Here is a 7,259-nt window from a genome sequence, read left to right on the forward strand (position 1 = left end):
TTTGATTTCTGCTCTCCACAGGCAAGTTTACGTGATACAGATGAACTGCTGTAACTGGCAAATTGGAGGCAATTTCAGCAGAGATTCCTAGGCTCAAATAAGTGCAAGAACAGAACTTTCACCTCCAGAGAAGTCTCATCTTTAACAGTCCTGAGAAATGACAGGACTAGATTGGAGAGTTTGGATTTCTGCTGTTGCAAAACACTTTGAACTCTGTTTTATTAAACCAGCACTCTCATGAAATGACTAAAAAAGAAACCCCAAGTCATTATGAAATAAAATGCCAAGGCAAAACAAGCTTTATCACTCCCTAATACTGCTTTCAATCTCTGCTGCATTTTAATTGGAGTACATAAGTATTTTATTTCCTGTGACAGCAACATTCATTAGTCTCCATTCTGGTTACACATGTTTAGCCCCCCAGGCAGCGGCCAGTGCCAAGAGCATCAGCCACTGCCGCACCATTAGTGGCATTCCAGGCAGGTCCATGGATTCCGCCACACAAGACAATTCAGAACCAAAATACAACGTACCAGGTGAGTGGAGGCTAAATGTATGACCAGGCTAAGATTAAAAACTTTATTTTTTATACAAAACAATAATAAATCCAAGCAGATAATGAACTAAGTGTGTCTTCTCATTTTCCATCTTCTTTTCTCAATAAAGTCTATCCACAGTTCAGTGTTAAACCACTCCATATTCTGCAAAAGCTACGACGTTTCCATCTTGTATCCATGTTTTTCTAATTCAGCTCTGTAGAGAAAAGACAGATATATTGAAACACATACACAATACCGTTAGATGTGTGGGTTTTTTTTTAAATTACATATACTACACAACATATAATCATTTAAAATAGCAATGTCGTACTGCTTTTTTATTTCTACCGATTACCTTAACCTTACTTACCCTGTAATTCTTGAACTCCAGTTTTTTATCTTAAATCACTGTAACTTCTCAGTGAAAAATTCAAATATTTGTTTTAATCACAGTTATTGCCCTCTGACCCACCATATGTCGTGAAGTAGCACCTATGCACCTGCAACATCTCCAAATTCATCAGAATAACCAAAATATTATATTATACATATTCTCAAGAATCTTATACATTATTCTCAGTATTTCCTTAACTAAAGCAAGCTCACTATTCTATTTTACCTAACTACATGTGCTTTGAAAACAATTGTAAGCTTTTTTTTTTTTTTTTTTTGCTTTTAGAATAGTGCAGTCTGGACTTTTTATTTATGTCTCGGTGCAATACACCTTGCAGTGAACAAGTCTGAGGGATTGCTGTGTTGTCCTTAGTTGTGGCCAGGACAGCAAGTCAGGAACTACAACTGTTATCACTCCTGCCCTGCCACCAGTTTGCTTCTCCTCTGCCTCTGAACACAACAGCCAGGATGCATCCTGTTTTATCCCCTTTTATCCTAGCACATGTGTATCTAGATACAGAAGTACAAATCTCTAAAAATATTTTGTGTTAGTTTGCACATTTAGTAGTAGGACTTTAAAAGTGGAAGACTGCAGCATTTGCTTTCTAGAGATGGAAGAAACACACAACAACCAGGCAACACTGCAAACCACTATACAGTCCCCAATACTGCAGGCTGCAACTAAGGCCAGTTCACAAAGTTTGTCTAGATCAACTGTGTCTGTCAAGAATTGTACTATTTCTTAAAAGTCTTTTGCACTATTTCTTAAAAGTATTTCATTACATGTTTTCCAATATTACCATTTAACTGTCTTTGAACCATATATGAAATAACTATGCCAACAATTTTTTATGCAGAAGACACAAAAATAATTGCTTTCCCTGAGTACAAGGGAGATCAACCCAGGAACTGTTTAAGCAGGCTGTATTACAGACAGTTTGCTCCTCATGCAACATACTGAGGGATTAATTATAAAATCTGGCTTTGCTCTGAATGCTTGAAACAATTTAAGTTATAATTATGCGTCAGTAAAGGATTACTGAAACTACAAGTGACAAAGAGGATTAAGCAACTGGTTTAGAGGTACACAAATTGCTATCACTTTTTTTAAAGCATGTAATTAACAATTACTTTGCTGTTGTTGCTCATAAACAGTATGTTCACCACATAGGAAAGAACCTTAATGTTAACACAGATCACTAATCTCCAGAAAATTTGCCCATCTGGACAAAGAACAGCAGGGCTGTTTTAAAGTACAGACATAAAAACTGTAACATACTTTGCACACCACATAGCACAAAGAGATAATCTTGGATGCCCTGCCATTAATCTTGGCAGTACAATTCAGAACTTTCACACACACACACAGAAAAGTCATTAGAAAAGGATCCACCCGTGTTAAATTGACAAAGTGTCAACTATATCTCAGCTTTCCATGATCTTTGCATTGTTTGCGTAACAGAGCAAAACTCTGTCACCACAATGCCCTAAGGCATTTTCAGTAGAATTATTAAAAGATGAAATGCTGATCAGTACTTCAGAGTCTTGTAATCCCTAAGTCTGGTTCTAAAAGGCTCAAAATAGAAAAGCAAAAAGTAGTGCTTTCACTTACTTCCATTTCAGATCTTTATTTTTTAAAGTAAGCAGATTTCAAACTTTCAGATATTAACTAATCAACTCAATTTAAAGTATTTTACCCATCTTCTAGAACAGAAAGTTTAAATAAAATTACCTTAATTGATTGGAAAAATCATCTTCTACATTGTCATCATCCCAGTTGTCTTCCCAGACATGTGCATCTTCATCTTCATCTAAACCAGTCCAATCTAAAGACAGAAAAGCAGGTCTAAATACTGTATGCTGCGCTGCTTTGGTACCATGTCCTGCTGACCGATTAGCACAGCCACAGGGAAAGGCAAACTTCTGGAAAATTTAACACAGAAGTCTGGATCACATTCAAGTGTTCATGAGTCAGATCTAAAACACATCTTAAAATTTCTGTAATTACAACAAAAATGAAACTTGGTGAAAAAAAATCACTACGCACACATCATGGCTTGCAAGATTAAACATTCCTAAGAGATTTTTTGCATACTTATGGATAAACTGTAGCCTCATCCTTGCAGATTTGTATTTAAACACCTTTTTCAGATTAAAAAAGTAAATATTTATCAGATGCTTTCACCAAAACACAGACACATTCTCTGTTCCCTTTAAATCAGATGCTGTCAATCTATGGACAAATGACAAAAAACTATCTGTGATGCAGAAGCAAAGGCAAATTGAGATAAGCATCTGCAAACAACACTTGATACCTCCAATCAGCTATTTCTGGCTTCCCAAGACAGCAGAAGCAGTCTTGCCTTTGTAGGGAACCACTTTTTGTCCATTTACTAACTTTATTTATATTTTTCCTGTAATAAAGTAATCTGGCACATCACCCTTGACAAATTACTCATCACACACTTAATACTTCATTATTAGAAAAAAATTAAAATCAAACAAATTAGTTCAGAAAAATAGTGAAAATTCAAGGCTCAGAATCACTATGAAAAGACAAGTTGGCTTACTCGATTGTTTTTTAGTTTCTCAGTTTACTCCTACTGAATGACACACAGTTTTTCAAATGTTAAAAAAAAGAAGCCCCCTAATTTTGACACTTGCAATTTTTTATTTCTCAAAGTCTATTACTGTATTTAAAGAGATAACACTGTTCTTCCCCTCTCATTCTAGGAAGCCATCTGCAGCCCATGCACAGAAAGCTCTGAGGACTAAGGCCTAAAGCAACATTAAACACTGATGGAGGCTTGGGGGGAGCAGGGGACAAAGTCAGTGGGATAAAACATCAAAAACTCATTCACTATGAGCAGCTAACTTTCTAAGAATGAAGCCTGGTCTTTGCATTTTCTCCTCCTTTTTCTAACACTGACAGGCAACAAAATTAATATTTGAGATTCACCAGGACAGGAAAATCCATTTGTCACTGATTAAAGACACACGTGTGGAAGGCATTACAATTAAATTTCCCTACTCAAACAAATTATATAATGGGGAAAGATGAAGGAGCATAGAAATTGTGCTGTGAGAGAAAAAGATAAAAACTGGGAAGAAAAGGTGAAGAAAAAATGTTGTATAAAAAAATGCATTATTTGGATTTAGTTGTATTGCTAGATGCTCAAAGGGAAGGGCTTATCTTTTACAAATACCTGCAATAAGCCTTGCCTTTGCCAATTTATATTCCACTTCTTCTTTTTTTTCAAAAAAGAAACAACTTTACTGATTAACTGATTTTGAAGAGAGAAAAAACAAAGCTCAAACAACTTAAAATTAACACAAAGTCAAACTTTTCTACCTGCAAACATATAAGTAGCTCAGACAGAACTACAAACTTGACAAAACAATCTCCCAGTAACTCATATCCAGCACAACAAACAGCAGCTTCAGTCACAGGAGATCAGCAGGGCAGATGCAAAAAGATGCTCTAAATCACACTGAGTAAAGAGGAGTCAGAAAGGCCCATCTCATCTTCCTTGCTGGGGTGGGGAGGAGAGTGAAAGTAAAGCCTAAATCACATTCTCATCCCCACAGGACAAGATTCTGCAGCATCTATATATTGGAACTATTACCCCAGAATTGTTTAATACAGTTATTACTCCCTGCTACATTATATGCCTGTGACTAAACAAAAGTAAAAAAGGTAGAGCATTATCTGGGATTGAACGTGTTAAAATCACTTACGAGTCCACTGTCATTAAGTATTACTAAGATACACCAAAATTATAAACTTGTCATGACTGAACTCCTTGAAAATATCAAAAAACTTTTATATGCTGATCACTGATTGTTTTATTTTGTACTTGGGAAACAAAAACCAATTTTTAGGATTGTAGGGTTCTTCATCCCCTGCTCTACCACTTTACATTTTTATACTCTGAAATGCACTGTACAAAAGATTCTTAAGTGACTCATTTGCATGTCTTTTCATCTACTATAGTATACTTATGCTATACTTCAAAGTATCTATAAAAATTGGGCACGTCTGGTTTTGATACATAACTTGATTTCATAAATTGTTTAAGTTAATTTTTTATGCTGGCATAAACCCCAAAAGTCCGTGTTTTCATCTCTTAACACAGATTTGCATTATCTAATTTCCTTTGAATAAAACCTGGCTAATAGAACACAAAGTTCTTCTATTGCTAGAAAGTGGTGTTTTAATTTGAAAGAAAAACAATTTGGAATGGGTTTGAGCCCAGTTATCACAATTCTTTCCTAAATACTGGAGATAGACAAAGTGGTCTGAACACTCAACATCTCAAAACTATGACCTCACTCAAGGATTCAAATGGACCCTTTCAGACATTCTTACTTTCTGCAAGGAAGAACATCTAGAAGCCTGATGATGGTCACTTTTTAATAAATCTCTGTTCCACCCAGAAAGCCTGCACAGTACTTTGCTTTAGCATTACAGCCAGAGTCAAGCAAAACTAATTTCACCTTCTGTAGCAGCAAGTCAGGGCTCTGCCCAATCCAAGGTCCAGAAGCTGCAGAGACTTCCCCTACTGTGAATACTTAATTTACATTAAATAAGATAATTTTTTTTTTCTTTTTAAGAAACACTTAGGAAAAACAAAGTATTCTAACTATGTCATGAACTTTATCTGTACCTGCAACAACATTAATTTTAGCAGAACTAAAGGGCTCAGAACACCTAAGGCTTGTAATACCACAGAAAAGAACATATGTAATAAAGACATTAGAGAAAAAAAATCCTGATGTTACATTCGTCGTGATACATAATTTCTCAGGATCCACAACTCGAGACAGAATTAAGGACATAAAAAATAAACATGCCCTAACAGGGATGTTTCCAAGACTATCTCTGGGACACTGAGTTGTTTTATTGGACTTAACTTCCTTATTAAGTACATCTGTACCTATTAAAAGCAAACCAGCATATACATATCTGTGCTTCAACAGGTAAAGAAACTAAAAGTAACTACAGAGCGCAGTATTTCATTTTCATATATTTTTCCGCCTTACGCTCAGTTTCCGGCCCTCGTCCCTCCTCTGCCTTGAGATTCTCATCTCCAATGTCAAAAAGCACTAAACTTCTCTGCACTTGTCCCCAGCCCTCTCGCACAATGACACAGCACTCGCAGCACGATGTGCCCGGCGCCGCGACACCGCCACAGAGCCGGGCACGGGCACCGCCATCGCGGCTCTGCCGGCGCTGCAGCCGCTGCCCGGCCGGGGGCTGCGCAGGGACCCGCGGGGCACCGGGGCAGCTCCCGCGGGGCTCAGCCGGGCCCTGCGGAGCGGCAGCACGGCGCGGTCCCCGGAGCGGCCGCGGGGAGCCGCGGGCAGGGCCGGCGCACACGGCACCGCAGTCCAGTCCCACCGCCGGTGCCACTGCCGGTGCCACTGCCCGTCCCACCGCCAGTCAGTCCCACCGCCAGTCAGTCCCACCGCCGGCGCCACCGCCGCTCCCGCCCGCCGCGTCCTGTCCTGCCCGCCCCGGCCGGCCCAGGCCTCGGCCGTCCCGTCTGCAGGCCGCGGCCTGTCGCGTCCTGGCGTCCCGTCCCGCCCCGCCCCCGCCCGGCACCTTCAGCCGGGAACTCCTCAAACTCGTCGTCCTCCTCGAGGAGCCCCAGGTCCACCGGCTGCTTCTTCTCCGACATGCTGGGCCCGCACCGCGCCCGCCGCCCCGAGCCTGCTGGGATCCCGCGGCCGCCGCCGCGCCTGCGCCGCTGCCGGGCCCGGCTCCGGCCGCGCCTGCGCCCTGCGGATCGCGGCTCCGCCGGCCCCGCCCGCCGCTGCGGCCCGGCACGGCCCGAGCCGGGGCTGAGGGAGCCCCGCGGGAGCTGCTCCTGCTCCTCCTGCTCGCTTCTCTCTCCTCTCTCCTCTCTGCAGTGCTGTGGGGAGAACAAGCTCGTTCCCTGCAACGTCAGACCAAACTGCACAGGCCGCTGCCGCTGCTGAGCGCCTCTCTTCTCTTCATTCTTTCATTATTGGTTTGAATGCAGGCAAAACCTATGGAGTATCAGCCTTCAATCCTTCATCTCCATGTCATGGTGTTGGAGTTTTTTCCCTTCTGGTTTTCCAGTGTAGTGTTTCAAACTGCCAGGAGAGGTTTGGGTTGCACATTAGGAGGGATTCATTCACAGAAGGAGTGATGAGGCGTTGCCACGGGCTGCCTTCCATGGAGGGGTTCAAGGGAAGCCTGGCCGTGGCACACAGGGGTGGTGTTTGGCCATAGGTTGGACTCGATGATCCCAGACGTCTTTTCCAACCGAATTGACCTCTGTGATTCTGTGAAAATTCTGT

At 41.4% G+C, this 7,259-nt stretch overlaps 1 long non-coding RNA gene across 1 annotated transcript; it reads right to left on the reverse strand.

Annotated features, from left to right (window-relative positions):
- Window positions 1-556: 556 nt before the first annotated feature.
- On the reverse strand, window positions 557-6,676 carry LOC131092610 (uncharacterized). The gene is made up of 3 exons (XR_009115510.1): window positions 6,538-6,676; window positions 2,665-2,758; window positions 557-753 (listed from the first exon to the last, which is right to left on the reverse strand). It is a non-coding gene; the product is annotated as an uncharacterized LOC131092610 (long non-coding RNA).
- Between the last annotated feature and the right edge of the window lie 583 nt (window positions 6,677-7,259).

This window comes from Melospiza georgiana, chromosome 1, assembly GCF_028018845.1.
Source record: "Melospiza georgiana isolate bMelGeo1 chromosome 1, bMelGeo1.pri, whole genome shotgun sequence".
Classification (NCBI taxonomy): domain Eukaryota; kingdom Metazoa; phylum Chordata; class Aves; order Passeriformes; family Passerellidae; genus Melospiza; species Melospiza georgiana.